This window comes from Malania oleifera, chromosome 11 (genome assembly GCF_029873635.1).
Source record: "Malania oleifera isolate guangnan ecotype guangnan chromosome 11, ASM2987363v1, whole genome shotgun sequence".
NCBI lineage: Eukaryota > Viridiplantae > Streptophyta > Magnoliopsida > Santalales > Ximeniaceae > Malania > Malania oleifera.
Window position 1 is genome coordinate 59,433,616 of NC_080427.1, and position 10,479 is coordinate 59,444,094.

Consider the following 10,479-nt stretch of genomic DNA (forward strand, 5'->3'; position numbering starts at 1 on the left):
ACACAATGATGGCTTGCTTCGAATGTAAGAATCCGAGCCGTAGGGACACGATGATCCAGCCATGGAACACAATGATGGCTTGCTTCGAATGTAAGAATCCGAGCCGTAGGGATACGATGATCCAGCCATGGGACACAATGATGGCTTGCTTCGAATGTAAGAATCCGAGCCGTAGGGACACGATGATCCAGCCATGAGACACAATGATGGCTTGCTTCGAATGTAAGAATCCGAGCCGTAGGGATACGATGATCCAGCCATGGACACAATGATGGCTTGCTTCGAATGTAAGAATCCAAGCCGTAGGGATACGATGATCCAGCCATGGGACACAATGATGGCTTGCTTTGAATGTAAGAATCCGAGCCCTAGGGACACAATGATCCAGCCATGGGACACGATGATGGCTTGCTTCGAATGTAAGAATCCGAGCCGTAGGAATACGATGATCCAGCAATAGGACACAATAATGGCTTACTTCGAATGTAAGAATCCGAGCCATAGGGATACGATGATCCAGCCATGGGACACAATGATGGCTTGCTTCGAATGTAAGAATCCGAGCCATAGGGATACGATGATCCAGCCACCTCAACTAGTAACAAGGTGTGAGAGTAAAGGTTGGAAAGTTGTTACTCTATTTGGAAAATGCTCTTGGGGTAAAGTTCGAATGTCAATGAATGAATCCCCTTTTCTTTGGGATCTGTTGCCCCAGTTCAAAATAAATCAATGTGTGTTTGGGGTCAACTTGCCTCAGTTTTTCAAGTAAATCACAGTGTGCTTGGGGTCAGCTACCCCAACTCAGAATTAAACACAACAGGAATTTTCCCAGTCAAATGATCATTTGAAAGCTTATTCAACAAGGCAAGTATGAAGGGTGCTCTATTGCTGCCCGTGATGCTAGAATGCAAAGATATGCTGCTATATGTATGTATGTTACTAACTTATAATGCAGTGATATGTTGATATTGATATGCATGTTAATAACTTATGATTATATGTATGCATTTTTTATTTTTTTATTTTTTTATTTTTTTTATGTAATGTATGAAACGCACAATGGCGATGCATGAGATGTATGGTAATGCGTGAAATGCATGACAATGCATGAGATGCATGGTAATACATGAAATGCATGGCAATGCATGAGATGTATAGTAATGCATGAAATGTGGGTAATGCATGGAAAGCATGGCGATGCATAAGATGTATGGTATTACATGAAATGTAGGTAATGCATAAGATGTATGGTAATACATGAAATGTAGGTAATGCATGCAATGCATGGCGATGCATAAGATGTATGGTAATACGTGAAATGCAGGGCAATGCATAAGATGTATAGTAATACATGAAATGTAGGTAATGCATGCAATGGATGACAATGCATGAAAAGTAGGCAATGCATGAAATGCCTGGCAGTGCATGAGATGTATGGTAATGCATGGAATGCATGGCAATGCATGAAATTTAGGTGATGCATGAAATACATGGCAATGCATGAGATGTATGGTAATGCATGGAATGCATAGTAATTATGAAATTTAGGTAATACATGAAATGTATGACAATGCGTAAATTTGGGGTAATGCATAACAATACATGAATCTTTTCTTCCAATGTGCTTGTGATCAATGACCTCATCTTTGGTCTATACATGAAACTCGCCACATTTGAATGGATCTGTAACTGATCTTGGCTTAATCTTTTTTATTCATCCGGTCATGGAAGTGATTGACTCAGCTCAGATGAAAATCACAATCTACCCCAGTTGAATGGATTTACAGCTGATCTTGACTCTGATTTCATATTCCAATCTGATAAGAAGGCGCTTGAATGGGAACTACTGAGACTCAACTCGAAATTTGCCCTAGTTAAATTCATCTGCCACCGATCTTAACTCTATTGTTGGATTCTTTTGAATAAGCAGATTCTGACATAACATTTACCCCAGTTAGGCTGCTCTTTCTCCACAGGTATCTTTTTCATAGAAAGTGTTGGTGATTTTGAAACCCTTTGACTATCCATCCTCTTTTAACGCTCTAAAGAGTAAGAAGGGTTTTTTTTTTTTTAAGGAACGAGGAATGATTATGCAACTATGACATCAACTTGCTAAATCAAAAGGCCATTCGTACAAAATAACTTTTTTACCATGTTTCAATGCTACCACAGGGAGAGAATTCATACTAGCATTCAAAAGTTGTATAACATTGATCTCCCAGCCTAGATGAATGTCTTTCTCTTCAACTGCCCCTGTTTCATCAACCCATGCTTTGATCTCAAGATGGTCTTTAAGACTCGGGACGAAACGTAGGCTTAGGGATGTAGGTTTTCAGAATAAAAGGGAAACTAAGGCTCAAAAATACCACCCCAAATAATGTTTTATGCCCCCAGTTCGAGTTGAGGCGCTTTGCAAGATGTTGACCGAACTTGTTATTTAAACAAGCTGCCTACGTACCTTTTCAGGATCAGGTCATTACGTAGTTCGGACTCAATATTGAGTCTGACAAATCATTTAAGACAACAATGTATACCAATCTGGTCAGGACTTTCATTTGGACCGTAATGTAGGCTAAGGATATGGGTTAAAAAATAAAGGAGTTACATAAGGCCCAAAATCATCAATTTCATGAAGGGTAATTTGGTCAAAGATCACATATGTAGTAAGTCCCTTATTCACTTTCTTCTTCCTCCTGCTTTTCTTTTTTTTTTTCTTTTAATCTTCTTTTCCTTATTTTCCTGCAACTTTCACTTTTTCTTTTATAAAGGAATCTTGTCTTCATTTTCGTTTGAACTTCAATTGGGACCAATCTTTTAAAAAAACTGTCCTAGTGTGGGGTGTGATCCTTTGACGGGTTAATCAAGAAATGAATCTTTCAAGCTCAAACAGGGTTTGCAAGGGATTTCTTTTTTTGACTTTCTTTTGGGTAGCAGAATAATGGCCTGCCATCCTTTTGGTAATGACTATTGTCTCAAATGATTTGCCAAACGCTAAGGGACCCAAACCCAGGTTGAATTTTTGGTGATCTGACTTTTAAGAAAAAGCTGGTTTAACATTCAGGCTCAATTTGGTTAACAAATGGTAAATCATTGTTTGGGTTCTTTTAGGGATAACTGGTCAGCCAAAGAGGGTCATCCATCATTTGATCAAAACATGAGTGATTAATTTATCAACACAGTGCAGCCACCTTGTTGAATTCCTTGGAAAGTAAAAAACTTCTTCATAACCTCTGAATTCAATGATTGTTTCATCCTTTAATATCTCTTTCTAGCTCATGAACACTGGCAATATTACTTTCCCTATTCCGGCATGAAACATAAGCAAACAGAATTTGGCAATTGGACTCATGATGCAAGTGAGATAACGAACTGCATATTTATTAAATATAGAAACTATTCCAAGACACAAGCGTCCACGGATTACAAAAAGCAAATAACAACGGGAAACAAAAGAACATCAACTGAAAAGGATTAGATAGTCAAAAGTTCGGTACTCCATCACTTTAGCCTCGGTGGATAACGACTGAAACCATTGATTTAGGAAGCTCCCTGATGTGTCAACTACTTCCTTCCTCATGTTTGGGCAAAGGATTTCCCTGGACTCCTGGTTGCTTGTCATCAAAAGCTAACCATCCTGCGTCTCTTAACGATTGCACCTTATGCTTGAAAGCCCAACAACGGTCGATAGTATGGCCGGGAGAGTTAGCATGGTGCTCACAACGAACCCCAGGGTCATACCACTGTGGTGGAGGGTTCGCAACGGGAATTCCAGGGATTACAGATACCATCCCCTTTTCCTGCAGCTGAGGAAATAATGCGGCATATGTCATGGGAATGGGGTCCACCCTGCGAAAGTTTCTGGTCACAAACCTGTCTTGTGTTTGCTGATTCGGTGGACTAGAGTGAACAATCTGGGGCCTTGTGCCTGTATGCGCCATTTGATTTACCATGGGCTCAAAACCAAAGTTTCTTTTGGGCCATTGGTTCCCACCTCTGGTGTACTGATTCTTCCAATTAAACTGCCCCTGTATCATTTGTGCCTCTTCCTCCTTCTTCCTATTAGTCCACCTTTTGCCTAAACCAGTTTCCAAGCCACTATCCTTGACTAGGCCTGCCTTGATATCGCCTTCAATTCTTCCTTCCACAGCCACAATATCCATAAAATCATGGGGAGTTGCTCCCCGAAGGTGCGTACGGTAGGGGTCTTTTAATGTGCTCACGAACAAGGAGATGACCTCTCGGTCACTCACCGGGGGGTCCACTTGGATTGACATATCTCTCCACCTGTAAGCATATTCTCTGAATGTTTCAGTGGATTTCTTCTCCATTTCTTGTAGAGTCATTCGATCAGGTGCCATTTCCGTCACATGGCGGTAGTGAGTGATAAAGGCACTAGCCAAGTCCTTCCAAGTGCGGACCCGAGCCTTATCTTGTTGAATGTACCAACGGATAGCGGACCCAGTCAAACTGCCTTGAAAGCAATGCATCATTAGTTTTTCATCGTCCGAGTAAGCGGCCATTGCTTGGCAGTACATCACTAAATGTGTTCGAGGGCACCAGGTCTCGTCAAATTTTTCAAAGTCTGGCATTTTGAACTTTGGCGACAGGGTGACTTTAGGCACCAAGCAAAGGTCATTTGGATTAACTTAATCGGAAGTATTAGAACCTTCCATTGCTTTTAAGCGCTCTTCTAATACGTCACAGCGATGCTTAGCCTCAGATTTGTTGATCCCCATATCAGAAGGTACTAATGGAGGAGTTCCTACTACTGGGAACCCCTGTGCTAGCATAGTAGGGATGAAAGGAGGCATATTTGGGGGTGGACCCCCCATGACACCAGGCGATGGAATTGATGTTTGTCCATGATCTGGGGTGAACCCTGGGGGATGAGCGAGGTCCACATCTACTTCAGGATCAACATGCACTGCCTTTCCCTTGTTCATCAGTAACTTCAGAACCTTACTTATCTTGTCATTTATCTCTTCTTGTCCTTGTTCTAGACCCAGGACTCTATTTTCCATTTGTTCACTCATTTCTCTTGCTTTTCGCCTAGTATTGTACTGATGCGTGGTGGTCTCAATTATTGCTTTATATTACTCAAACCACCTCTTTGATTAGGAACTGAAAACCAACAAACTTTCTTTTAGAATCATGAATGCATAATTATGTACTACATGAGTGAATGTGTTTTGATGCATGATCAGGGTATGTAATAGGTGTTTATGTATGGATGCAATTAATGTACTTATACATATAAACAAAGACATGAGCGTGCATGCAGCCTATCATGCATGACTATATATGAAATGAAGTGCATGAATACAATGTAACCTAAATGAGAACTTAGCCAGGATTCTAGAAAAATTCCACTAATGAGAGATTTCAAGATTAACATGACCACTGATGGGCCACGATTTCAATTCAATTTCTCCCTTACCCATTCATTTCCTTGATGATGGTCCATATATCTCAGATTCTATGAAGGGTCAGATTCTGAGGTTAGGGTTGACCCAGGCTAGTCAACCCGTGGGATTCGTTCAATGCAGACTTGTGGAATTTAGTGTGCACTTGGGCCTCAAGTATTTTAAAATATAGGCTTCAATGTATGTCATGATGAGATCAGACCTTAGTTTTAAAAGGACTTGGGCTTGAATTGCTCAGAAAATGTTGGCCCGAATTTTTAGGTGATAGGGCCGAAACTCATTTTTGGAAATCTGGGTTTGACCCTTTTTGAAAATCATGTCTGGACCGAGTTTTTACTTAGGAAAATGTCGGGCCTAGGTTTGTTTTTAAAGAATTGGGCCCGAGTTATTTGAAAAGGGTTGGGCCGACCCATATTTCATGATGGGCTAAGGCCCTAGTTGAAAAGGAATTAGGCTTGGATTATTTGAAAAAATGTTGGCCCGAATTTTTAGGTGATAGGGCTGAAGCCCATTTTTGGAAATCTAGGTTTGACCCTTTTTGAAAATCATGTCTGGGCCGAGTTTTTACTTAGGAAAATGTCGGGCCTAGGTTTATTTTTAAAGAATTGGGCCCAAGTTTATTTGGAAAGGGTTGGGCCGACCCATATTTTAAAATACTTGGGCCAAGTGCTTCATTTTTTGAAAGGATGGGTCATTGTCTCATTATTGGGCTTTTTCAGAATACTGGCTAAGTAGTATATAAGTCTAAAATGGATGCAGAATGCATGGTATAATACAAGGTATCTCACAACATATATACAATAGACGGTATGGGGAGAGGGCTGTCCCAACCCAAGGTAGGTATGTATATACAGGGTTCTTTATGGCTCTATCCTAATTAAGGACAAACTATGGACAAGTACGTGTGGGTAGGCTCTAATCCCTATTGACAAGAAGGGCCCCAGTTTGAAATTTCATCCTCCCCCATAGGGGTCCGGACAAAACTCGCACTGAGTGGGGTGGTTCGCGGGTCCCATCAAGCTTAAGCTACGAAGGGACAAATGCTATTACACCCCTATCTAATCTTAGCAGGTAAAGCTCGGGTATAGAGCGTAAGAGTGTGTAAATTTAAATTTAACCTAATCCTGCTATCCCCACATTTATTCACATGCTATAAACAATATGGAAACAAGATATCTACAATTAATATATATATATATATATATATATATATATATATATATATATATTCAAAAGATAAGGAAACACAATATATGCAATTAATATGTTCATTCAAAAAATTTGGAAATAAGGAAACAAAATATTTACTATTAGTATACAAAATATCTATAATTAATATACTTATTCAAAATATTTGGAAACAAAATACCTACAATTAATATTCAAAAAAAAATTAGGAAATAAAATATTTTTAATTAATTAAGGTTATTTACAAATTATGGAAGTAAAATATTTACAATTAATCAAAGTTATTTACAAATTACAATATTCACAAAATAAGGAGTAATTAAAAGATTTATTAAATTTGAACTCGAGATAATTTCTAATTAATTAATGGCTCGACTCTCGATCTCCCCAGCGGAGTCGCCAAGCTGTCGCGACGTCTCGGGAGCGTGTGTGCCCCGGGCGGCGAAATTAAAAATCAATTTTAGTTTTCAGGAAAAATCATTGAATGTCGGAGTCGCCACTAACCTTTTAGTGTGGTTAGAACACATGGTTACTACCCCGTTAGGGGTAGAATGGGCCTATGTTACCAGAGTTAGGTTCGGGAGTTCGGTTACACAAGGGGAAGGTACAAGCACCCCCTACGCGCCCGTTCTTACGAACGGTACCTAATTAATTTGAAATTATCCCTAAGTTAATCTAATAAGTCTATAAATTTCTCCTTTTTATGAATTATATATATACATAAATAAATAAACGTAATACAATATATATACATATATTCCCTCAGAACTTAAAGTACGTGATGCCCGAAGGCTCATACCCCCGCAATAAAATCATAGGGATTAAAAATCAAGAAAATACTTAGGAAAGTATACTCCCAAATTTTGGAAATCCTATAGATTTTTTAATAGAAAAATACTAGCATGGGAGGTTTCAATACGTGATAATAGGATAATCAACAACTACTAAAATATCAAAAAAAAAAAAAAAAGGTAATAAAATACCATATATATTGAAAGTACTAAAAACACCCTAATATGTAATATTAAATATCCTAAAGATACCATATGAAGTAGTACCCTATATGTTCAAATACTAAAAATACCCTAATAGGTGATACTAAACATAGTAATAATACCATATAATTCATAATTATGACAATAAACATATAATATGAACTTAAATACTAAAAAAAATACCATATAAACTAATAATAATACTAAAATGCCATAATAATAAACTAAAATTATAAACTACATTATAAATACCACCATAAGCATAATGTAAACATAATGATAAAGATAAACCTAATAAACTACGCCTAAAGATAAACATAATAATATATAAACATAGTAATACCTATAAATACCACAATATATATTAGATGAACATAGGAACAATATAAACATGATAATGAACAGCATACCAAAACATCACACGCTAATGAAAATATTACAATAAAAGACAACCATATTCATTATTTAATATACATTAATATAAACAATAAAAATTTAAACCTAAATTAATACTATGACAAAAACAAACCCTGCAAAAAAAATAAAAATAAATAAATAAATAAAATAGAATAAAATAAATCAACGTCAAATATATATATATATATATACTTATATGAAACCTGAATTAATATTATTGCAAAAGGTGGAAAAATCCTGCGAAAAATAGAATAATGTTAGATATACACATATATAAAGCTCCACTTAAATGTACAAAAAGAAAATAATAATAATAATAATTAAACTTTACATGTCAAACACTAATGAAAATACTACAATAAAAGACAATCATATTCATTATTTAACATACATTAATATAAACAATAAAAATTTAAACCTGAATTAATACTATGACAAAAACAAACCAGAGGGGGTCGGAGTTTGGGTCATGGAGCGAAGGAGACAGCCGGAGTTGGGGTTGGAGTTGCTGGGTTCGGCTTTGCTGGTTCGTCGGAGACGGTGAAGGCTGGCGCAGAGGTGCTCAGGTCTCTGGTTCGACGAGGAGTTGCAGAGGAGGCGCTCACGTTGGCTGGTATGGCAGGAGAGACGTCGATGGTGGAGCTGTGGTTGGGTCTGCGCTGGTGCTGGCAGCAGGAGGCTGCCGCGGCTGGAGTTGTGTGGATTTCTATAGAGGATCTGCTGTGGACTTCGGCTGAACAGAGGGCTGGAGAAGAGGAGCAGAGCAGGTGTTGCCGAAGGGAATGGCTGGAAGGTGGGGAGCTTCGGCGATTGCAGAGTGGGGATGGATGAGGATGGAGATGGTGAGGTTGAGGGAGATGGGAAGCAGCCGTCGGTGCTGTGTGAGAATGAGAGGGAAGAGAAAGGCAAGGTTGTTTTTTTTTTTTGCTGTGCGCTGCGCTGCCCCCCCCCCCTTGGCTTCGTGCCTCATTGCCCTTATATAAAAAAAAAAAAAAAATTTGAAAACCCTAAAACAAAACTTCCTTTTTTGATTTTCTTTTTCTTTTTATTTTTTTTTTTACTTTTATTCTTATGGTAATAATGAAAATGGAAATAGTAATAATAATAATTATCATAATAAGGTAATACTACTAAATAGTAAATAATAATAAATAATTATAGTAAAAAATAAAAATGAAGATACTATCGATAAAATAATAATAATAATAATATTAATAAAAATAAAGTAATAATACTAATATTTAAAGTAATAAATAATAATAATGATAACATTACCAAAAATAATAATAAAAATAATAATAGCCGAAATAAGATAATAATAATAATAATAATAATAATAACAATAATAAAAATACTAGCAAAATAATAGTAAAGTTCTAATAATATAGGAAAATAATAATAATAATAAAATAATAATAATAATAATAATAATAATAATAATAATAATAATAAAATAAGAGAGGACCCAGTGTTCTATTTGGTTAGGGCAAAAATAGGGTGTCTACAAAGAAAAAGAAAGAAGATCCACTAACTTGCTACAACTGCAGAGAAGTTGGACACATCAAGCCTAAGTGTCCCAAACTAATGAAAGCTTCCAAGAAAAAGAAGAAGGCGCTAAAATTTGGTTGGGATACGCACAACACAAGTAATTCAGAATCTGAATCCAGTGATGACGAGATTACAAATCTGTGTCTAATGACACATAATGACTTTGAGGTACAATCATCATTCTCATCATCTTCTTACTATTCTAGAGATTCTAAAAAATGAGAATGGCATGCTTTCATATGATGAACTAAAACAAGAATATTTGTACACTATTAAAATGCTTGAGAAGAAAACTAAGAAAATTTCTGATTTGAAAAATAAAGTCAAAGAACTTTCAAGTTTAGTTGAACATCAAAGTAAAACTCATGCATCTCTCATGAAAGACAAGGATTTGAAAGTTGAGGAGTTAGAAAAGAATTTGAAAGACAAATCTAAGATTATTGGTAAGTTTACAGAAGGACAAACTAATTTTGGAAAACTCCTTGGAATTCAAAGAAACTCCCTAGAAAAGGAAGGTTTTGGTTTTAATGGAAAGGATAACATAGAACGAAGACACCTTTACATGGGATATTTTGTAAGAGAGTCAAAATCATATGTTCCATCTAAAGACTCTCATAAAAATATTACATGTTTTCAATGTAAGAGGTTAGGTCACATAAAATTTGACTATCCTTTCAAAAATAAAGATGTCAAAATTAAGAAAGTCTGGAAGGTCAAAGGAGAATCTAGTACTAATACCCATGGACCCAGGAAAATCTGGGTACCAAAAGTAGTTATCTAATTGTGTCTTACAGATATGCTTAAGATCATCCTCCTCAAAAGATAGATGGTATATGGATAGCGAATGTTCACGTCACATGACCAGGGATAAAGCAAAGTTCACATCCATCACACCCAAGGATGGAGGA